Source organism: Falco punctatus (assembly GCF_963210335.1).
Source record: "Falco punctatus genome assembly, chromosome: Z".
Taxonomy (NCBI): domain Eukaryota; kingdom Metazoa; phylum Chordata; class Aves; order Falconiformes; family Falconidae; genus Falco; species Falco punctatus.
The window spans coordinates 21,180,958-21,205,692 of NC_137586.1; positions in this window are offsets into that span (position 1 = coordinate 21,180,958).

Sequence of the window (24,735 nt, forward strand, 5' to 3'; positions counted from 1 at the left end):
ACAAGTGCCCTAATGCAGAAATCACTAACTCAGAGTGGTAGGTGCCTGGCAGCTGCTACCAAAGCAAAATGGAGAAATCATAGAATGACATTTTGGAGATGTGCTGGCAACAGACTTTCCCCCTGCATTGAGCTCACTGGTGGGCTAACCTCATGAGCTTGGGTCAGTGGCCTTGGTGTCTCAATGCTAGGCAAACAGATGCTTTCTCCCCCATTCACCACTTATATTCCAAAGAGAAACTGCGACGTTTTAGTGCTGGGATTCTGGGAAGTGAGTCTTATTTTTTGGAAAATGCAGTCACATAACCAGAAGAAACATTGACTGTAACAGGAAAGGTGTGGATAAATGCTGCACTCAAATAATAAACCACAGCGTTATGTACATCATGATGATGAGAGACAAGCCACAGCAGAAGAAGGCAGATGGGCCTGGATAGTTTTGATGACCACAAATACCACGCAAAGCCACTTCCAAGTATGAGCAATGGAAACTATGATCTTGTGGGCAGCCCCTTTCCTGGTTGCCTGTTTGTCTTCATCCACCCTTCACAATCCATCAATGTGGTTTCTGAGCACTGCATTTGCTTGGGAAGCACTGCTCCAGCCTGACAAGTGGGGAGTTACACAACTCAGCTAAAAGAAGGGACGGAGAAATGGAAAGGAGAGGGTGGGTCCACAAGAGGTGCACCAAATCTTGGTGTAAAGGCAATACTCTTCAGGAATAGGAATAAAGTTAGTAAATCAGGAAAAACTTAGTCCCTCTATTTTAGAGGTCCCAAGGCTTCTGGCAAGTCAGAGCTCTGATGTGTGCCGTTGGTAAAGCTTGCCATAGGTCTTACACCCTGGGCTATGCACACCTGGGTATAGAGATCACACAGGGTGGTCACTAGGACTTGTTGCTGCAGCCCCACACTGTTGTGATCAGCACGGCCAGACATCAAATTAGTTGGGTTATTTCAGCATAACATTTAACTGCCTGATGCTTTTGAGTTCATCTAAACATCTTGCTTTCTCCCTTCTGCCTCAGTACTTTTCTTTCAACTGAAAAACAGATGCCAGAAATGTCTTTTGACTGACCATCACTTCTGGTCTCACAGCAAGAACCAACCCTTGTGTTACGCAGCACTCCATACAGGTACTACAAATCTCTCCCACCTCCCTCCCAGCCCCTTTTTTCCTCACTCCCCTTAGGAAAGAGTGGCAGGTGCCTTTCTGCTGTGTGGTTTACAATTGCATTAGATTGACCTCTAATGTGTGCGTGCCGCAAACACACCTCACTGCGCGTTGCAGCCATTCAGAGCCACCTGACAGGGCATTGTCCTTGGACATGCCACCTGCCAGATGGCAAGGGGAGACACAGGCACACAAGAGGGGAAAATTAACCTTGTTGTATTAAATTGCATAAAAGAAAGCAGCTGAGAGGAATCTGGATCAGAAGTGACTTTCTTGACTGTGCCTGCAGGCTGAGGGATCACTGCTGGCCTTTTCCTGCACCCTTGGAAGACCTGCTTGCCAAAAGAGGTGGTTGTTATTCATTACTTTTGCATTTGTTATTGGTTTACTGTGATCACCAGGGCATTCGCCCACCTCCCCATATTACTTTCGCCTACCTGATTGGAAGCCATTTAGAAAGGCGCTGGCTCAGAAACTGATCCCATCCAGCGGTGACTTCAACCATCAAAGCTGGGGTTTTTAGGAACACCACAGGGATCTGTACTGGGAGAAATCAGGAGACAGGGTAGAGGCTGAGGCATACATAGGGCACGGTAGGCACCAGAACTGACCCTGGGCACAGCCAAGAGGCAGGATGAAAAGGGGCAGCTTTGGTGTATGCAGCTGGATCTAGGCAGCAGCCGGGGAGGTGGCAGTGTGGCATGGGCATGCAGAGCTGTGTGGAGAGCTGGTAAACACCAGGACAGGAGAATGTGGGCTTCAGGGAATACCCGATAAAGGAGAATACGAAAAGGAGGAAAGAGATGGAGGAGCTGGGAGAGCATCCTGCTAATGGGGAGCAAGAGTGGAATCTCACCGCAGAGCTGCTGAGGACACCTGTGCAGCCACAAGGGCTTTGAAGTTGAATGTCACATTGAGATGTTCATAGAGTCTGGAAGGGCTGCCCAATTTGGTTTAGCAAATGTGTACTAAATACTTCAAGACTGAAAATTATTTGTTTAACTTACTTAAAATGAGGACAAAACAAGTCAGAATATGATAAACCTTTAAAAAGGGCCAGGTCTGGGGGATTAACAGTCTGAACTTCTGTTCAATGAAGAAATCCCTTTCTTAAATAAGCAATTTTTTTTCCCAAAGCATTTTGCCTTGGGAGCAGTTTTCTTATTTCAACTGTCACGCGAGGAAGCTTCCACCGTTAACCCACCCGCTCAACACCAGGCTGCTGCTCAGCCTGGTTGGGCAGATGGGGCTGCCCCAACACGGGAGATTCACTTTCCCATCGCTTTGACCTCCGCAGCAGGGTGCCAGGATCTGAGCACCGAGCCAGGCTGGCGTCCCGGCTGCGGCGCTGCCCCGGCGCCCGCCGTGGGCCACCGGCAGGCAGGCACGCCGCGCAGCCCCTGGGCACGGGGGGGCAGTGGCCAGGAGCTGCCCTCCCGACCAGGGCAAGCGGTGGAGCGGGGCCCGCCGAGCTCCAGCACACACCGCTGCGCCCAGGGCCACCTGCGGCTGCTTTGCCCACCTTGCCGTGCCTCACCCCGCAGCTGCGTGCCCCAGGGCCCGCCGGAGAACAGGCTGCACAGCGGAGCGTCACTGCCCCCCGGGGACAGCCCAGCTCTAAATCGAGAAAGGATTCTGTGAAGCCTGATTCTGACCTGACCCGTGCCCAGAGGTTCCCGTCGCGGGTGCAGCGGGACGGGGCCGCCCCCCCTGCGCAGGCGGGGGGCTGCGCCGCCGCCGAGGCGGCCAGCAGGGGGCGCGCCGGAGCCACCGCGGCGCAGTGCAGCTGGGGGGCAGCCCCGCCGCCCCCCTCGGCGGCAGCCGGGGGTGCTGTGCCCCTTCCATCCTTTGCTAACGTTTTCATACATAGCTCCCGGCAGCTTGCCTTTACGTGTGTGTACAGCTCTTTCTCTCTTTTTATTTTTTCTTTTTTTTTTTCTTTTCTTTTTCTTTTCAGAAGAGGGAGAAGGGCTGTTTTCTCCACGACAGAAACGAGTGACCTCTCTTAGCCACGATGTGGCGACAAGGCTTTTGTTTTTTAGCTCGGTGCCGTCTGCTGAATCCCTTGCAGATAGCTGTATCTGCTACCTTTTACCTGTCCGGATCCAAGCGTGGGAAAGATTTCTTCTCCACTCCAGCCCTTCCCTCTTTTCCCACACACACCCCATCCTGCTTCGCCTGCAGCACACATTTTGACAGCAGCTGCTAATGGTTTTCCACTCTGTCTTTAATTACAGATTTCAATATTGTCATTCTTCTAATTTCCCGAACCATGGGTCTGAATAGGCGCCTAAAAGCTATATATTATATTGGCTTCATCCCCTCTATTGTCTGGTGCATAGTGGGTTTTTGTCCATACTCCAAGTGCCTCTGAGATGTCTGCTTATTTTGTTAAGAGTTGCTACATAGGTGAAGGGGAGGAAGAGCAAGAAACAGAAATACTCCGTGCTATTAGCTTTCCCAGATATGTGTAAATAAAAGTGATCCAGGATGCTCTCCCACCATCCCTCATGGGTACCCTGGCTTCTGCCTCCCCATGCAAATTCAGCACCCCTGTGCTCCACCAGCCCTGACACCATCCAGGTTGTCAGCCTTGCTCTGAGCACCGAGGGCTAGAAAATCCCTGGAGAATTAGTGCCAAGAGACCCTTTAAAAATTTCCTATCAGCTTTAAGACAAGACATTATGGTTCCATAGCCAGAAACACCTCAGTATTGACAAGCTTGGAGGCTTACCCAAACTTCTGCATTTTTGCAGACAGCAAGGTTACTTGTGTATTTGCCGGTGCTATCAGGTGGGCTCACAGGGCCACCCAAACAGGCTGTCCTGTTCAGGTTCTGCAACCCAGCCAGAATCAGGAGGAGCTGCTGCACAGGTCCCACAGCCTGCAGTGACCTGGGCAGGGGGCTGGCAGGCAGAGATATCTTCCCACTGGCAGCAGCTGCAAAGAGAAAGCACAAAGGGAAAACACAGCTTTAATCTGGGCCCATGATGCATGGTGTACTGTTTGTGTGAGCAGAGGTTTCATGTCTGTCCTCCGTCCTCCCCATTTCTTGTCCCTCCTCTGACTCCAGGGACAGGAGTGGGGCAGAGCCAGTTCCAGTGGGGAGACAATAAACATCTTTCCCCTCTTCCTTGCAGCCTCATGTATCCCAGTCTCCAGGGTAGAAAGTATTCTGACACGCCATGGAAAGTGGCTTTGCCAAGACAGCAAAGCAAGGAAAATCTATGCAGTGTAGATCAGATGCTCTGTAGCACACTATGAACAATCCCTTGCTACCTTTGCTTTGCCACATGGCACGCATGTGGTGCGTGAGGCTCCGGTCTGCAAAAATGGTGTATCCCACTGCTAATTCACATGATATTACTGAAATTCACAAAATTTCTAGGTCTTCTCTCAAAACTCTAGCCCTAAGACTAACTCATCAGAATGCTAAAAAAAATCTTTACATTTTCCAAAGTATTTATTATAGAGGTACGCTCGCAAACCTGAATTTTAAAGGCCACCAGACCCACCAGTGAAATAGCAGGAACACCAAATATGTTTCTTGTTAACTCGTCGCCCAGAGGAAGTGGGCCCACTCCTGACCTGTGGTTGTCCATATAGGCAGTACAGTGGCTGGGGATGTGGAGAGTATGTGGACAGACTGGCCCCGCTCTGCACCAAGGAGATGCTGTGGATAGCTCAGTCCACTCCATCCTTCCATCTGCCCCAAACCAGGTTTGGAGGCTTTGGGCTGACATTTACACTAACCGGAGGTTTAAAGCTTTGCACAAGAGAGCAGAGCTGGCTGTAAATGCTCATCTGACATCCTCCTAAAATATCAGGAGAGCCTGCCCCATTTCTGTGTGGGAGAAGAGGCTGCTTCTCTCCTTGCACCCCCGACATTTAAAATATTGCAACCTACTGATCCGCCCCCATTCAGCCAGAAGGCAGGCTGAGAAGATGTTCATCTCAGGCAGATGAAGCTTGATGCTCCTGCCCTCACCAGGGAGCTGTGCAACTTCCCTGGCCTCAGTCTCATGGCACGGGTGAGGTGGGCGGGCAGGAGCACAAAGGCTCCCTTCATGCAGTGCCTGCTGTTTTCCTCTCTTAAAGTCTGTTGCAGACAATGCAGAAATATTTCTCAGCAAGGATACATGCAGGTTGTGAATCCCAGTGCTGCCTCATGACTCCTGAAAGGATGCCGACCTAATTTCTGAAGGCTTTTGTGGGAGGAACATGTGCTCTTGCCCTTTGTATGCCAAAGTGGCTGGGAGGGACAGCCGAGGGAAAGGGCACTGCTGATGCTGCTACCCAAAAATATGCTCACAGAGCAAGGAGCGAGAGGAGGTTTTATGTTCCATTTATGTTCCATGTAGAATCAACTAAAGCTATGGATTTCTCCCTCCCAGTCTTCCCCATCAATTCTCATTTAAAGATGTGACTCCGTTCATACTCCTTTTCTCCCCAAGGGAGACAGCCTGGCCCAGCCCACAGCCACAGACAGCTCTGTCAATGTCTGGCTCTGCTAGGGCTGTGTTCCCAGACCACAGCATCCTGCCTGAATATGCCTGCAGCAAGTGATTAGGAGAAATTGTTCAGCTCCAATTAATACAGCAACGGCAACGATCATTGCCTGCAAGAGCATGAAGCCTTAAAAACAGGAAAAGCAAAATCCAGAAATGGCGACAAGATATAGCAACTTACTTAAGGCATGAGTCTGCTGTGCAGTGGCTTTTACTGGGGCAGATTGCTGTGACCAGCCAAGGGATTTGCCATGGCCACTTTCACACTGTCGGGCCCCTGCATTTTCTTGCCTATCAGTTAGGTGTACTGTCAGTCAAGGCTTTCTCTCTGAACAGTGTCTCCAGGAGAGAGAACTTTGCTGTAAAAGCCTTTTGTTCCTGGCAGGCCAAGAGTGACCTGGGAGAGCTCATCCCTGCTCCCAGGCCATCCTCATTCTGCCTCCCCTGCAGTTTCCATGCACCCTCACTTCCTCAGTTTAAACAAGGACTGACCTGCACGGCCTGAGGAAGCAGCATGGGGTCTCGCCACAGAGCAGAGCAGGGAAGGTCCTGGGTGTCAGACAGGGAGAGATGCTTGCAAGTGTAAGGGAGAGCATGGCAGACTTTGCAAACTTAGACCTCGCTCAGAGACGTGGCAGTGAACAAGGTAATTCATGAAGTGGCTGGGTAAAGGAAATGAGAATTATAGTGTATCAGGTATGGAGCAGGTTGTGAAAGTTTGCAGATATTGAGTGAAAAGTGCAAACAATAAGCAAAGCTGAAACTGAGAACATGGGAGCTCCTTCAAAAGCAAAAAGTTTAAAAACCAAACGCATTTTGTTCTTCATACCAGGCACCTCTGTATTTGCTCCTTTTTGAGTGAGAGAAGACGCTGCTCTGCTGCCCTTCTGCAAAGGGATGCAGAGTTTTGCAGGCCAGGGAGGGCAGGGTGATAGAGGTTGCACATTGTGTGACCTGGAGTCATCCATAGTCATGTCCTGCACCTGCATTTGATGAAGGACTTTGGAAACCTACTGGTTTGTGGCTGGCTCGATAGTCTCTACAACAGAACAGCCCCCAGGGACAACAACGCTCTCATGAGGTCAGTTACTCCCCTGCTGCCTGCCCTGATGCTGGGTGAAGATTACTTTGATCCAGGCCCAGGAGCTGCAATGGCCCAAGAGTGACTTTGCACAGAACTCTGCTGTAGGATCTGGTGATCCCAAGGAGTTGGAGGTCCATGAAAAGCTGCTGGAGATGCATCTGCATCTGCAATGGAAGCAAAATCTGCTCTTGATGGAATGCCTCTGCTGATACGTCTGATACGCCTCTGCCGATGGCTGGAGGGCCCAGATAAAGTCGTGTGAAATCTTCAGGCAGCAGTCCCTCCCAGGGAAACCCTGAGCAGAGACAAGCCTTGCAGGAAGAGAGACATTACCTGTCATGTTAGTGGGAATTCCCTTCCTTGGATTCATGGGTTTTTACCGTTAGCTCTCCCAAGTTCCTTTAAAGCTAAATCTCATACTGTCATACAGAAGGAAAAAGAAATGCCTTCGATTTGCCATAAGTTAATGCTGACTGCTATGCTGGAGTGTTCCATTTCTTGATGCTGAAACAGATTCTCCCACAACACACCACTTCCAGCAGGTACTGGCTTTTCATAGTTTCAAGTGACCAATGTCTCATGACAACTCGGCTATAACCCTTCAAGTAACAATAATTTCAAATATCTGCTTACAGTCTTACAAATATTCTACAGTCTCTTTAATTCTCCAGTACCTAGGTTGAAGCCTCTGGGTTTTTTTTTTATATTTTAGGGGTTTGGAGGTTAATTTTTTTATCTGTGTTATAGCCACTTAGTGGCCATCAGTAAATGTCACTTTTCAGGTTTAAAACAGGAGGAACTCTTCAGTGAAAATAGCTGTGTTTTGGCTATCAATTATTGTGATGACTGTCTCTGAAGCAAGTTCACGGTGTGCAAAATTCTCACTTTTCAGCAAAGCAAAAGAACCTCCCAAGAGAATCAGTCTCCTCTGCCATGACTCTCTGGCTCATCAACCACTTTTCATATGGCCGTCGTGGAAAGTCTCCAGAATAAGAAATTTTTAACATAATCCATTGACACATTTGTTAAATGGCAAGTGCTTTCCAAAATTTTTACACTGCTACATGACATTTTAGTTCAGTTGATAGCGTTTTTTTTTTTTTTTGTAAGAATAGTTTTGAGTCAGCAGAGCAACACAAATTGAAGTCTACTAACGTTATGTGCCTTGCCTCTGCAAAAAGATCAGAATCTACACAAAAAGAAGAGAAAAGCAGTGTGCATAAATATCGGTGTTCAACACAAGACAACAGTAATTGTCTAACACAGCATAGCAAGCCAATGACTGCATATTAAATGTGTGAAGTCTGATTCACCTTTCATGCTCATAAGCAATACCTCAATAAATTACCTACTGCAAGGTTAGAATTTTATTTCCAAAAAGGGCATTTTAGTGCTGCTACAAGCAGAATAAAGGCTGGAGTGTGCTGGCCAGTAGGTGCTTTAGGATACGGTAGTGATATAATGGTTAATCACAAAATCCTTATTCATTTAAATGCTGATGATTACTCTCACCTCTCTATTTATATGCATTGAGATCTGTGGGTGTGCCTCAGGTGCATCTTAGTTTAAGATTTAGGAAAAAAGGTGTGCACAGGAGAGAGGAAAGAGGATCAAAAGCTGAGCTCCAAGGAAGAAGCATTGCCAAAGCCTGTGCTAAAACAAAGCAGAGCAGAGAGATACCAATGCAGCCAGGTCTGATGTAATCAGATTCAGGTTTACTTGGTTTGGAGAGGAAGGAGGATGTAAGCCATAGTCAGGAATCACTGCAAGAAGGAATCCATGCACTTCTCGCTCCTGTGCCTATTCAGAGCCTTCAGCTGTTCCTGCCTTGCCAAAGTTTCAGGGCTGCAGCTGTCCAGACAAATGTCCATGCACCATAATTTCATAAAAGGCTGAAGCTATTGGTAGTCTGTTATTGTCTTTCTGGTCAACCAGAAGCAACCACATTGGTATTACTTTTCAAAGGCCAGTTTGTTGTGTCAGTTCTCCTGTCATATTGCATAGGATCAGGTACGTGCACCATCCACTTCCTTCCCCAAGACCACTTGCACCAAAGCATTACCTGTATATGCTTCGCTGTGTCCTTCCTGAGCTCCAATGAGGCTTTCTAGGAACCCACATTGTCACTGTGCTGTTACTTACCTTAGGATCCTCAAAGATGCCTCTCTTTTACCCACAGAAATGCCCACTCAGATGTAGGGAGAGTGTTGACCACACTCATATACCCTCCCTACAAGTAACCCCTGCTCTAATCAGGAGTTACTGAGCTGCACCATGACAGCTATACTGACCAGTTCCTCACTCAGCTTGGAAACCCGGACATTCGCACAATGTAGAGACTTCAGGTGGGATTTCCTACCCCTCAGTAGGTTCCTTGTGCCCTTTCCCAGACAACCAGGGACTTTTCTGTCTTGCCAGCTCAGGCAGGACTCGTGCATACAAGTGAATTTCACCGTTGAAGATGAGGATTAGTGAGAAAATTAATCATAATGCAGATAGGAAGCCTGTCAGTCCACCTCTGAACAAAAAATTGCCCTCTAGAGAAAGAAATCTCTTCAGAAGATGCAGCTTCTCCAAAAGGAACAATAAAGTACTTTGGCATAAGAGGGTAAAAGAAAAATTTTCCAGCTACTTGAATATCACACTGAAAGGTTTTTTTATTTAATCAAGCACCGCTTTGAGTAACTATGTGTGGTTCCAAAAGCTGAAAAGGTCAGGTTACACCATCTAACCACTCTGCAGCCCTCAGAGTCTGGTGTGGATAAGTAAATGAGGAAGGAGCTGGGGATTTTGGCTTTTCTTAGCTGAATGACTCTGAAGTTGAAACCTCAAAGGATTCCTGCCTCCCCTTTCAGTATCTGTAGCATTTCCGTCACCAGGACTGACGGTTTCTTCCCCACCAGATCATGTCACTGCCTTTCACCAGTGGATTCACACATTATCTGATTCGTATGTGACAAGCTAACTAGAACCTGTCTTTAAAATAGGCTTTTGTGAGTCATCTACCATTCAGCCATGCTCTCCAAAAAATACACTTTAAAGACATAATACAAGGGCATGAAGAAACACTCTAAAAACCCCTGAATCATCTCCCCTGACACTATCAATCTCAAGCAGTCCAAAAATGCTGCATGCTCCTGGAGCAGTGGAGCCTGCTTTAAACACAGAGGGCACACCTGACCATGGCTCAGGGCTAGTTTATTTTCCTTCAGGATGACAGCTTCAACGAGTACCTCTGGAAACACAAGTCAGATATCAGGGCAACTTGCCCAGCTTCCCACTGCTGCCTGCTGGGCTACAACCCATCACATGCCCACAAACGTGCAATTTTGTTCCACTGTTCTGTGAAATACTTTCAAGTATTTCAAGCTTTCAGCTTGTTTTCTCATGGTGACATTTCAAAGCACATGTTTTCAGTACATAGAGAAAAAAGTTTCATGAATGAATTTACTGCCCTTGACTTCCTGAAAGCAAGCCTTAATCAGTTTTCCATGGCAGGCGTTTAAAAGGCTCCATGTTTCTAATGAGCCTTGCATAGCTTCAAGTGGAAATAAAACCATCTTTTAGGTATATAACTGTTTCTAAACACACACCCTGAGTTCTGCATAGCCAGATTTTTACTTTAAATTGATGGAATTAGGTTAGGATGAGGTGCCACTGCCATGCCTTAATGCAACAAGATGTTGGTTGTGTTGGAGGTGATTCAACAGAGGCAATGAGCTAACTCCATAACACTCATTCTATAATTCCTGCTTTCCTTAGGAGCCCGGATTTCCAAGGTGCATATATGATTCCAGTTACAAAACAGCTAGATGAAATTTGCACCTGCCTGGGGGATCCAGGAAGAGCAGCGCTCTACCAACACCCCACTCTTAAGCAGTGTTTTGAATGTCTTAGTAGTTTGTATTGATTTTGGGGAAGAACCACACCCATCTTTAATATCAATCCAAAGTGAAGTCATTTCACACATAGTGGCTTACAACTGTTCTGCCAGGTCACAGCACAGATTCAGTCCTGACCATAGCCTCCTTGAGAATGTGCTAAAGACATCAGCTTCAGCTCCCTGTTTTGTTCCTGACATTGTAAATGTGCTGAGCGGGGGGCAGGGGGCAGGCCAAGCTACAGATCTCAAGCTTTTGCAGGGTACTGAGGAAAACGAAGCCATGAAGCTAAAACATCTGCTTACTTATGCTTGTTCACAGCATTGAGCCATGCAGAGAGCAGGGACTTATGGCTATGTGTTATGCACATCCATTTGCCTCTTGTCCCTCCCCCCAAAACTTTCAAGTGTTTACTATTAGAGTAAGTTGTAAGTAAAACAGTCCCTGGCACAATTTTTGCTTTCACACCAGGATGTCCTCTGTGTGGCTGAATTAAAAGCCTGGGTCAAGATGCAACACCACTATGTGAAGTCAGTCTGAGGCTGCTGTGGAAAAAGCATTTGTGAAGTTGGGCAATGGATGTCAGTCCAGAAGGCTAACACCAACAAAAGAAACTTTTCCCCACAGCATGAGGGAGCTGAGGCCAGCACCAAGTGTCCTGGACATAAACAACCCAGTGTTTAGCTCTGCCATGGTCAGGCTGATGACAGTATGCCGCAGAAAAATGGGGCAATGGGGTGTAGTATTCTGTCTTGGACAGGCTGGCACAGCTTCCACTGCTTTAATGGGCATTGCACACACTCACCTGAGAGCCCAACATGAGCCAGTGCAGGCTAGCAAAGCTACCTGTGCTTGCCTTGTTCTGCCACTGCTGCTTCTATTCACAGGTATTCGTATCATCAGGTGTTACAGCAAGAAAGCGGAAAAACAGGAACTACCTTATTTCCCTCTCTATCAAAACTTGTCACTTCATAAGCCTCCCCTCATCCCCTTTTTCTTGTCAAGCTTTCTTGTCAAGCTACATATACCTACCCAGAAGACAGAGGTGAGAAAAGAGGGTGGGAGGTATTAGTTGTTGCTTCACATGGTTTTGCATTAGCATGTCACCAGCATATCAGAGGACGCATCAGAGTCAGGAATAGCAGGTGACTCACACAGGCAGTGTGCCTGTGCTTTTGCACATCCCTGGTTCAGGTAGCATATTCACTCATGGTATTTTACGTATCACACAACTGAGATGGGGGATTTGCCAAGGCTGAATCCACCTGGGGTTGGCTGTCAGTGTGGGATCCCCACTGCTAGGTTCACAGCCTGCTTCCCTCACTTGTTGAGATGAGTTTTCCTCAAGGCATTCGGTACCTAGAGAGGTGTACTTGCTGCCAGGGCTGGGTACAGAGCAGCGAGGCTCTGCACGAGGCAGTTCCCGGGAATGGTGGGGCCCTAAGCCATGTGTCCTACTTGCAAGTCTGTTCAGCTGCACCCATAACGCAGAAGGGCAGATATCACAGTGTGCGTCTCCCTGGGAGGAGCAGCTGCCCTGGCATAGCTATGGCTCACAGCACACACATGCCCTCAAAGAACTTATTCAATGACCTGTGCTGCACAATTCTCATCCTAATGCATGGACTCTGATCTAGGTCAGCAAACTCGCTTATCAGGGTGGTAGCTGGCACAGGCTGCAGGGAGAGCTGCCTTGTAGTCATCACTTTTTACATCCCTGAAGGAAAATAGGTCTTATGACACTGTTTTCTCTCCCCACCCCCTTTTTTTTTCTTTTTTTCTTTTTTCTCCTATGCAGCAGAAGGAATCCTTTCAGACACAGACAGGATTTCCCAAGAGCGTCTTCCTCTGTGTCAGGTGTTTTGCTGCAGAGTCATGAGTGTTCTGGAGACCTGGTGGCATGATCTCTTCTGACTCAGCTGCTCCTTGCTCATTTCAGCAGCAGAGAACAGCATGCTATTTTCATTGCTGCCTCTAATTAAATTCTGGGAGGATATCCAGGACTAGCTCTAAGGCACCCAGCCATAATTTGGCTACTAGCACATGTATTCCATGCTCCAGGGGGAAACCAGGCTGTAGAGGAAGTTCATTTGGTTGGGACATCCCTCCATGAAATAGCACAGCGCCCTGAGCTGTCTCCAAGAGCTGGAGGAAGCCAGCTTGCACCACGGTGCCCTTCTCTCTCTTCCACTTCTCCAGTGCCTTGTAGGGCCTCTCCCCTTCCAATGCAGAGACCCCTGTCCAAGCCCACTGCCCTGTTTCTAGGCCACCCTGGTTCTGCGGCCTCTGTTTTCTACTTGAAATGCTCCTGTGAAGTGATCTCTGCCCTTATTCAGTTGGCCTCATCTACATTTTATCTCAGGGCCCACAAAAAATTACTTGCTCAGACTCAGTCCACTGACCATTTTGCCAGGCTGGAGGGTGTACAGTTCTGACTGTAGATGCCACCTTGCCCCACAGCTCTTCTAGGAAGACCAAGTGACCTGCCTTAGTGATCACATTCCTGGTGCCACTGGGGCCAGGAACCACGCTCCCACCCAGACAGTCCATACTGAGGCATCGTGCCAGCATGAACACCTCTTCTTTTCCCAAAATATGCCATTCAAACTCTTTCTGGTTGTGGCTATCTCTCCAAATACGGTGTGAGGAGACACAGGATCAAGCAGGGCTTTGAAGCACGTCATGTAACCTTAGATTTAACAACTATCTTTGCAGTTAGTGGTAAACCTCTGCCTGGCCCAAGCACGCTCTGCCCTATTCCTCTTCCAGGCACACACAAATAGCTTTAAAGCAGGCAGAAGATGCTCTTGCCCCCATCAAACAAATACAGCTGAGAATATAGGCTTGAGCCCAGGTTTCATCCCTTTCCAAGTGGGCCAACAGCTTTTTCTGCACTGAGAACCAGCCTTGACTAGTTTTGACACTTCTGGGCCTCCTTGAGCCATCTCACAGTTATTCCTGGGCACTTGGGCTGTATTTTCTTTTTTTTTTCTTTCTGGTTTTTGTTTTGTTTTGTTTTTACCTTTCTCCTACACTGATGTTGGCCTATATATATACATATAAAAAATCTATATACATGTATAGAGAGATCTGTATAAAAATTTAAATTATAAATTCATATATATATAAATTATATGTATCATCATTATAATTTATATATATATATATAAAAGCTCAACTTTTTACTTCCATACTTTCTTTCCCTGGTTGCAGTTCTCCAGGCAGCAGAGACGACTGTTGGGTGCTTCAGTGCAAGGTGGTGTCCTCGTACTGATGGACTGCAGCCCCAAGCTCAATGAACAGCAGAGAGCCTCTGTGCACCCACAGTGAACTGTCCCACTCCGTCCAGTACAGAGCTGTGGATAGTGTCAACGTGAATGCAGCTACACGCACCTGGGTGGGCAGGAGTGTGTGATGACAGCATGCCATTGATGCTGGGCTGGCTTCTATATTCTCTGATAAGCGTCACTGCTGTTTGAAGCTACCTGCCCCTTTCCTCTGCAGAAATAGGGGAAGGGAATAGGCATCCAAACATTAATCATTTCAGAGCACATTTCCATGTCTTTGCACAAATCCATTTTTGGTGGCAGTGTCATCGATGATGGTAGGATTTGCGTTGCAATGGTTGAGTCATGGGCAATGTTCCCTGCAGGTGACTATGCTGTGGGAGAGGTAATTCTCCCAGGGGCACAGAAGGCAGGTCAGGGATCCCACAGGCTCAGTATCTACTTATCCAGAGTCACCAGAGGGAACCTTGCACCTCCTGGTACCTGGAGTGAGCCAGCTTATGCTTTGATGGACAAAATCCTCCCATATAAATACTGCAAGTGTTTATTTCTAATGCAGCGTCAAAGATACACTTTATGGTTGAAAATACTTGCTGTTGAATAATGTTTTCCAGGAAGGAATATCTGGGCAGGATGTTTCTGGGAGACTTAGGGCCACAAGAATAGGTTTGTCTGTTATGTTTCTATTTACATTTATCACTCGTTATAGGTATCCATTCCAAGCAACATAGTAAGACAGAGATGAGTTGCCCCATCCTAGCAACAGTAAAAAGAGTACGATGAGGCAGCCCTTACAGTGCCTGACCAAGGAAGTGGAAGGTGTGAGAGTGCTGAGGTGATGACATACAAAGTAGAAAGAAAGAAACCACATGGGACCAGGGAAAACAACAGTGGTTGAATGTTCCAGCCTAAAAGGAAAGGACCCATGTGTGCAGCAGAATTGTGAGTGTGGGGAGTTACTCAGAGGAAAGGTGTGATAAGTGATAAACATGATGGACATGATGAACCACAGTTAAAATACAGTTGAGAAGTGGGTTAGGAAGAGCTGTGAGAGAAGTGGGTTTGAAGCGGGGGGCAGGCTGAGTCTGCAGCCTCTTCCAGCCCCTTCCCTCCTCCCAGAGAATGAGCACTTCTTTGGGGAAGGGATTTTGTTATAGCCTAGCTACTGGAAGAGGAGGTGATATTTAATCCCTTTCTCAGTGCCTGACGGGAAAAGGAGTGAAGGTTGGAGGTGCTGTGTTTGGGGGTGAAGGTGTGGAACCTAGGAAAACGAACATGCTGCTAACACAGCCACAACGACAGCCCTTTGCCCTCTGCCCGTAGGAAAGGCTTGATGGTACAGAAAAAGCACTCTGCTATTAAAAGTGCTCCAGCTAACATGCATTATTTGAGCCAAAGAGGGTTGAAGTAAACCATGGTTTGAGCAGCAATGCTGGCAGTGAGTCCCAAGAGAGGGGTGGTAGAGGGATGTCAGTCCCTTTACCACAGATGCTGCAGCAAGCACCAGGCTTGCATGGGGTCCTGACTGACATCCAAGAAACATATTGGCCATTGCAGATGAGCAAAGGATGAGCCAAATTCTATTTTTTGACTAATTTGGTAGTTTTAAAGATGACCCTGGCAATATGGTGATGACACAGTCATATTGCCAGTGACTTTGTCATTAATAAAACCCAGACATAAACAATGACAGAGTTCTGCAGTTCTGTCTGGTTTTATCAGAGAACCTGCTCCGGTCTCTCTCTTAATTTAAATTGGGGGGAGGGAAAGTGGGAAGAAAAAGATGAGGCAGTATTTTACCAGTCACTCCAGTCTGCACAACCAGCTCTGTGACTGCTTGGCCAGCTCACTTCTCCTGCAGCTAGGGTAAACGCAGGCAACAGGGCTGTGAGCTTGCTCTGTTCACCTCAACTGAGTTTTAAATAAAGTCTATTTTAATCATTAAAATTCCATTACCTGTTTGATCCTTGAAACTTTCCTGACCACCACAATATATTTATGGAGTGTATAAAAATACTTTTAAAGTCCAGGCAGAGTTAGTTCTGCTGCGTTATTTCCCCATGGTTCTGTCATTATGAGCCATTTTAAGGAATGTCTGAGCTACGTTCCTCATGTATGACACAGGAACATCCTAGCCTGTCTGCTCATGTATGCATATGTGTTTATAATTACTTGCGTTTAGCTACATAAGTGTCTTAAATTTTGCTTCTAAGCGGTGTGCATTTTGCTGGTTGTGTCCTGAGCAAGGGGGATGGTGGCTCAGGTCTGTGCTCAGCCCCCAGCTCCCTGCCCCTTTGCAGCAGAGCTGCTGGAGTGAGACCAGCCATAGCAGGGCACAGTCCCCTACCGTCGCTTGCATGGCTGGTAGAGGTGAGTTTAGCCAAAGCCTGCAGGCCTTGCATTGAAGCTGTAAATAAACATGCATACGTTCCTTCTTGTTGACACTTTTGCAAGGAAGGTCCTTTCTTAGAGACAGCCCAGCCAGATGTTCACTCCTGATAACTGATTTAATTGCTCCAGGTAGACTCATTAACCCAGGCACTAATGAGCTGTGCTGAGCAGCTCTTTTCTGCAACTAATTCCAGAAAAGAAACATGTTCACCCACACACCTACACAGAACTTCCGCTTCTCAACCAGTAAAAAAGGGATGTGTGTATGTGTGTATATATATATATATATATATATATGCTTTTTACAGCAAGTATACATTATTTCATACGTCTTTCACTGAAAATAAGCTTTCCTAAGGTAGTAGTTGTCAAAATAGTGATCTATGTACTGTAAAAGCTTTTTGGAAAGCCTTAACTCACAGACATGTACAACAAACTCCACGCTGAACTAAAGATTGTTAGCTGATGTCAAAATCCAACCCACCACCCTGACATCGATGATCATTCAAAGTAAATAAACATTAACATTCTTTTGTATCAAAGGAAATTGCTAGTTTACTCTTGGTGAGGAGAGATGATGAAATAAGATACAAATGGACTAAAATAGGATCCCAATCTGCCATGCCCACTGTTAATCTGTTCACCAAGGCTGTTCACCAGGACCTGCCTTACTCTACACAGCTGTCCTGTATACATTCCTCCAAGGACTTTTTCCCTGCATGTCCCAGGAGCATGGCAACAAGAGGTCCTTCCCTTGCTTTGTGAGCAACCTGTGGTCCTGCTCTCCCAACACTTGCTGGACTTGGAGTTTACCCCTACCCTAAATGTGCTCCCAGTATTCCTCCATCCACCATCGCCTTCTGTGCTCAGATGCTCACCGGGAAATAATTTCTTAGCCAGGATTATTCCCTGCTGCACCACTCTGCCCCATCCATCAGGCCTTCCCAAGACATGCCCAGGTGGAAGATGGGGGGCCAGGCAAGCAGTGGAGCCAGGGAATGGGCAGTCCTTCACCTTGCTGTAACCTGCCTCATTAACAGGCTTTTTTACCTGCTAATTAGGGGATCCTCAGAGGCCCTGTGCCTCCCTCTCCTCTAACAAGCGTGATTGTGTTGCTGCGTGAGCCCTGCGGCAGATGTCATGGTTGTGTTTTCTATTGTGCACTTGTTTCCCCCTCCTTAGGAACCTTCACTGCACCTTGGATGGGTGCACTTACCTTTTCTCATCTACTACTGTTAGCTACAGCAAACGGCACACATTTTGTTTGCTTCTCTTACACACTGCTGTGTGGATCTGCAGGTGTGCTCTCCTCTTTGGCTGTGACAGAAGACAATGCAGCCAAGCCCTGCCTCTCCACTGTATTAATTATTAACGAAGCTGAACACTGGAGCAGTTCAGCTGAAGCGGCACAAAGGAGCAAGGAGTGATTTCATACCCACGCTCACTAATGCTCTCAGAATAATTTGCTGGGTTTCTAGGGACTCCCATTAAATCCCCCTTTGTTTAAATCAGGCACAAAACTCTACCCTGTTAGAGGAAACTTCAGTTTATCAGAAGCAGAATGGTTTGTGCATGACTCCATCAGGCCATGTAGAAACCAGCCCCACAGCAATACCTGAAATGAAATATGAGGTTTGGGATATGAAGCCTGTTTCAAAGGGGTTTGTTCTACCTATTGACTTATTTTTCACAATAAGATACTGCTGTATGCTGAAATGTATGCATAGAGGTTAGCATGTGCCCAAAGCAGCATTTCTATCTGCCATGAACACATGAAATACCATTGTGGCAGCTGGTGGCTGGCCCAGCCACCCCTCTGCAGCACCCTGTGGGCAGCACAGCGGCCAGCTGTGCAGCTCGGGGTCACAGGGTAGCCAGCAGTGCCCCTGCAGCGAGGGTCCCCATGAGTGCAAGACCTGTCCCCAGAAAGCAGAGGGAACTCGCTGTGTGCTGCTGGGTAGCTGCTTGGAGGGGAAGGGAAGGCAGTGGGATTTCATCTCTCTTCTCCCTGAGTCCCAGAGAGCAGAGGAAAGCTTGGGTACCACTATGAGGATACCTTTTGCTAAAAGCAGCCAAATTCTAACATCCGTTCCCCAGGAAAAAAGCTGTCATTAGTGCTGCTAGCGAGGACTGTGGCTACAAGGGCTGCAGAACACTCAGAAAGGTGGCAGAAAATTGTCCGAACATACCTGAAAATAAACCTCCAGGTTTTTAAGATTGGCTGGGGGCTAGCAAGAGTAGCCCAAACCCTCACCCTTGTTCACCATGCCACCCCCCTACCCCCTCTCCCCTTATCCCCACGCAACATCGTCATTGCACTCAGTTGTGGTTTTTGCCACTTACCGAGTGCAGAGCCTTGTGCCAGCCCATCATCCTGCCAGGGAAGCATCCCGCATCACCCCCCATGCTTCCTCCCACCTAGCAGCTTGTGCAAACAGCCTGCCTGGAGCAGGCGAGCTCCAGCGCTGTCACCGCAGCCATCCTACGGGGCGACAGTGCTGGGGCCCTGTCACCGTCCACAGATGGTGGAACACTGGGACCAGCAAACCCAGCAGAGCAGGCAGCCTGAGGATTGAAGCCACCTGAATCAGATATAAGGTTGAATGGATCTGCAACATATTTTAAAAGGGCATCCCTACTAGTGTTCCTGGACAGCTGCAGGCCAGTGAGAAGCACTGGCAGGTATTAATATTTATGAAGGTGGGGGTTGCACAGGGAACTTTGGTGGGGAAAAAGTGGAAAATGCCATCAAATACTTCTGATAAAGGATGAGTTTGAGAGTTGCTTTGCCTGCCTGCAAGGGAAAAAAAAACACAAACCATGACTGGTTACAAGTCATGGTGCTGAAGGCTTTTCCAGCTTGGACAGTGTAATGGATGAATTGTCTGAATACTAATGGTGTTCATCAATACTAATTGCTGACTGTGGAGGAGGTCATTAGGAGACAGCCTTGGTCTTACAGCTCCCACAGGATGGCTCCTGTGGCCCTGCCCTGCTGGGGACACTGCTTAGCACATCTGTCCTGGCCTTGCAGTGCTGTTGTGCATTGCAAACCTGAGGCTGCAGTCTGCAGCGGACAGCATAGCACACCACTCCCATTTGGGGAAGTAGGATACCCTTTAACTTTACAGACTGCTCCATGAGGTGCTGGCTGGCTCCAAGCAAGGGAGCAGTAAGGGCAGCAATGCTTCATGACAGCCCACAGGAGCACAGCAGGTTTCCCTCCCACCGTGGCTGCTGCTGACACCACCTGGGAGACTTTTGGGGGGTTATTTCAGCCTCGGGGAACTGGTGGTTTTCCAGAGTACCCGTCCCTCCAATGACTTCAGAGCAGCTGGCACCCTAACCTACAGGTTGCACTTAGCAATGAGCAGCTATTCTGGCTGGGCCCAGGCAAGTCTGCTGCAGCTCTGTGCAAGCAAGAGAACAACTATGCAGCCTGGTACACTGGTAGGTAACAGCCTTAGATCACAGTGGGTTTTTTTGGTTGAGATTTGTAGCTCTTTAATCCTTTCTAGAGCAGCAGACTGTCTGTGGTTGAGATCTTCCTTGGTGTGAAGCTTTGTTCTTCGGTTTCTTCCCATTTCTCCCTCTCTGTCCTCAGTCCCCCCAGCCCCTCTGCTACTTTTCAGCTCGATGGCCCAGGTGCCCACAGCACTGCAGGACTTCAGAGGTCAGACAACACAGCAGGAAGCTGTATCTCTGCTAAGAATTGTCAAAACCCTCAGCCAGATTATAACAATCTCCTTTTCAAACTTTTTTCCTGTTTTTCTCTAAATTTCCTTGACAGAGTTCCCCCTTCTCCTTCCTCACTTGTGTGTTTCCCTGAAGGTTTCATACTCGACTTAAGGACAATCCCAGACAGAACATTTTTGATAGGTTTCAGTGAGATCTCATTAGCTAATTGCACCTGAGGGTGGCTTACATGAGTAACCTTCAGCAAAATTGGAGGTGTTACAGAGATACTCTTCTGAAAAAATATGCTAGCAAAAAAAAAAAAAAAAAAGTCAGGTGACACCTACTATATTCTAAGTATGGTCCTTCTACATACAGGCATTAACTTCTTTAATTAAATGGAAGTGTATCGGAGGGCGGCACTCACTGCCCTGCGACTCTCCCCTCTCCACATGGCACCTTGCCCCTTCCTGCCACTGCCTGGTGCTGGGGGGTGGTGAGGCAGAGCCCCCCAGGAGGGCATCTGCCACTCATTTTGTGTTTGGGATGCACCAGAAACCATCATGTCTCTTTGACGAACAGTCCTTGTCAGGGAAATGATACCTCTGGCAAAGGAGCTTTTTCCTCTGGGGTTCAGGGGATGGCTTCTAATTGTAAGCAATGGAGTCCCCATGCTCGCCAGCACCACAAAACACAGCCCATGCACCAACACCAGCTGCCTACACAGCTGTCCTCTAACTTCTGAACCCATGAGCCAAATTTTCCCACATTAAAGGACCACATTTATAGTAGTTTCATGAAAATAAACAGCCAGCTGGAGGAGAACAACCCCACATGTTTATCTACCTGTGCAGGGGCAGGGTCTGCTGGGAGCTTAGGACTTCAGAAAATAAACAACTCACAAAATGTGTGGCTGTATTATGGCAAGCGTTCTTCTCCCACTGAGAAGGAGTCCCTGGGAGTGTGTGAGGTGGGATGCCATCACGCCACACATTGCCATGTAGCCCAACAGACTGCTCTGGCACATCTCTGGACAAACTGACAAACTGTGCTCTCCTACTAGCCAGGCAGAGTTTCCTCCCGTGCAAGTGGTACAGTGCTCCCTCCTGCAGGGACTTTGGTACGGTGTCATTCAGAGAGCGAGTAACCAGGGAAGGGGCTAGGCTACCCTCCAGTTGGTGTTGATGGGAGCATCTAAGCACGAAGCGCAGGAGGGAGGCTTTGCAGCCTTTGTATAAGAGATGTAACTGCCCACCTTAGGGATAAGGGAAGAGTGGCGTGTGAAGCATAAGCTCCAGGAGCTGGTGAGGCCATCAAGTGCAAAGTGATTTCATGTATGTGGAAGTGAAAGACACATATGAAAACACACACACATCTGTGTACACAGCTTACTCATACTGCGAGAGCAGAGAGCAGCAGCCTGGCTCCATGAACTGCACCCAATCCCATCCTGTGGCAGAGGTGTCTTCTCCCCTGGCAGTATGCAGCCATAGACCAACACAGTGGACCAGCCCTGTCAAACTCAGTTACCTGGAGGCGAAGGCAACCCAAACCAAACATAATTTTGGGTAAGAGGAAGAGGCAGACTAGCCCGTTCCTTTTGGATGCCCTCACCCCACTGGCGGCCTGGCTGTGCAGCTTAAAAAAATGAGGGGAGGCACACGTGCCAGTGTCTCAGTTCAGCTGAGGAAAACAGGGCCAAGCTGTGCAGCTAACACAGGGTGATTCACAACCCTTGCTGTGAACAGCACAATGCAATGGTCGGAGTGCTGCAGCCCATCTCCCCTCCCTACATGCTCATAAGACCAGGACCCCACACTGGCATTAGGAGGGACACGATTGCCATCACCCCTAAATCCAGTGGTGTCGTTTCCCTCCTACAAGCATGTGGGGAAGGAGCTGAACAACACAGAAGGTTAAATGAGGATATCAGCTGACTGGAGTCAGTTGTTACAAGTAGAGACAGAAAGCTTTTTGGATGCAAAAAAAGTACTTTGCTATTTTGCAATAAATAGCTCTACTGCTTTATGGTTTGAAAAGCACTGTAACAGAAAAAGCCCTTCCAACTTCCCTCTCCTTCATCCCATGCCCTCGTCCCATCATTGCCACAAAAGACCAGCACATTCTTAGGCAAAGCTACACCAAAGTGAATTGCACATATTAAATACTCCTAAGGGTAGGACCTGTGGCACTAAGCAGTGTGTGTGGCTCCCAGCACTCACAGCAGCACATCGCTCAGTTCTAACAGTCACAGTTCCCCAGGTCCCGGTCCCCAGTGAGGTACCCACAAACACGAACAGTGAATTAAAACAGCTGGTGCAGCTGCTCCATCCACGAGCCTGAATTTGTCACATCAGCTTAAAATGATTTGGCTCCTTTGCCAACAGATGGTTTTGCCTGCTACACGACACAATGGACTGAGGGACTATCATGTTTCTGTCCCCACATGACCAAATCATATCTTAACCTTCTCTTGAGTAAGATAAATAGGTCATACTTCTAGAAACCTACTAGACAGCAAGATTCCAGGTTGGTAACTTATTTTTCCATTGCATTTTTTGCTCCCGCACAAACCGCTTCTGCAAGTACCGCTACCAAACCCGAACACCGTGATTCCAGTAACACCCTTACCAATACTGAAGGTTGTTTAAATAGTCTCCCATTTACTGCTTCTCAAGATTATTTTTTTTTTGTTTTTAGTGCCTTACAGGCACAGCTTTGTAAGGGACATTTATCTGCAGCTGCCATCAACACAGGATCATCTCACACACACTATCACTGATTCCTTGATACGTCTCTCACCTGGTAAAAGTGTTTAACTGACGCTGTCTAGCCCCATGTAATGACGGCTCATACGCATTTGCTGTAACACGTGCCAACTGTACTTTGATTACTATGTGTGGCATAACTTGCATTTTCTTTTCCAGCCTTCTTCAGACAAACAATGGGCTCCACTGCATAACAGAGATGCTGATGTTGTAGGTCTCTGAACTCCATGGGTGCTGGAGGAGGACAGCAAGGGCAGGCAGGAGCGAGAAGTTCAGCATTTGGAGGTAGCCATGCGATGTGACCGCTGAGTTTCTGTTCTGCAATTGCTGCCTGCACAGGTCATCAGCACTAGACAGTTAATGCTACCTGGGGCCACACGTCCTGTGCCTTCCCCCTCTCGCTCTCTCTAAGGGCTGTTTACCCAGATGAGATGTTGTCATTCTCCTCCTCCCATGCTAAGGACTTGTTTGGTGGAAATAGTCATCCCACATTTTTAGTCTTTAAAACTGTGCTAAACTCTGCATTGTATCAAACAATTTTTTACTTTCTCAATGTCCATCTTGAATACATAGCTACTTCTTACCACCAGAGTAAAAAGGACCTCAAAATATTTGTTTTGTAAGAAGGAAAAAAAAACCCACAGCTTTGTAGCTGGGGAACTGAGACAGAGTCAGACTCAAACTGTGGTCTTCCAATGTCTATATCCAAGCCACAGGACTGCCTTTGATGAGATCAGATTATTTTAGCTGGAGGGTATTTCTCCCTGCCCAGGTTTTGCTCCCAGTAAGATGCTCTGATTGTGGTTTGGACTTCCTATCCTGCTTTGAGTTGCAGATCCCTCAACCAGCTTGACAGGAGGAAGCTGGAGATTTTCTTTACGCTGCAGGCTAAATTAAACTGAATTAAGTAAAGGTTTTTATAACATCTTTGAACTTCTGTGTTTTGGGTTTTTTTGGTCCGTGTCCCCATCGTCCCCCTGTTGCTGCTCTCCCCCCCCCCCCCATCCCCTTCCCAAGTTAAGAAAATTATTCACAGCTGGTGGAGAAACTGGGCTGGTCATTCCAGTAAACACTGTGTGCTAGCAGGTGTGACTTTTGTTTTTAGTACAGCAGCGCTATCAAGGAAATGAAGCTGCAGCTATTCAGACTGTTTGTCTCATTAGGAAAGAGAGGACCCATTTGTTCAAAAATACATTCAACTCCTATAGCAGCAGCTGGCTGCAGTGAAAGAGGGGATCCATTTTGGTTTTGCTCTGAAACTTGCCTATTCTGACACATTATTGCCATGCACAGGGACTGACAAAGCACTGCCAGAGGACGTAGGCAGCAGTGGGATAATCCTGCCAGCTTCAGGCTCACCAGGTCCACATCTGCAGTACCTGAGCTACTTACTCAAAAAGTTTTAGTAGTGTCAACAAGAATTTGGGACTACAGCTTCCCTTCATAATAGCCATGATGTATGCAAACTTTTTCCCATTAGGGCCACTTGGAACTTGTGAGGATCAGCCTGCCAGGAGCAACAGGCACTAACTGGTTTAGCTGCCCTACCTGTGCTCAGTGCAGCATCCTTCATCTCCCCAGCACAGCACTTGGTAGCCTCTTCTGCCACCAAGGTATGGTTAAAAAGGAGTCCTAAGGATTCTTCTCCTTGCAAACTAACCTCAAACCCAAAGAAGGATCCAAGAGACTTAAAGAAAAAAATGACAGAATTTCTTTGTATTCGATTAGAAACTATTTTCAGTTAAGCAAACCCACCCAGACAACAAAATCCTCATGCTGATCAAGGAGGTGTGCGTGAAAGCCACTTCAACAGCTGGTCCTGCATTAAGATCACATTTTCTCTTCAAGACAACAGCTGGTGTTTATGAATTCTGTTTAAAAAAACAACTTCACCGCCCATTTAGAGCTGAGATTGTCTGGTCAATATTTACCTATGGTATTCTTTTCCTTTTTTCTTTGTAGTACCCTA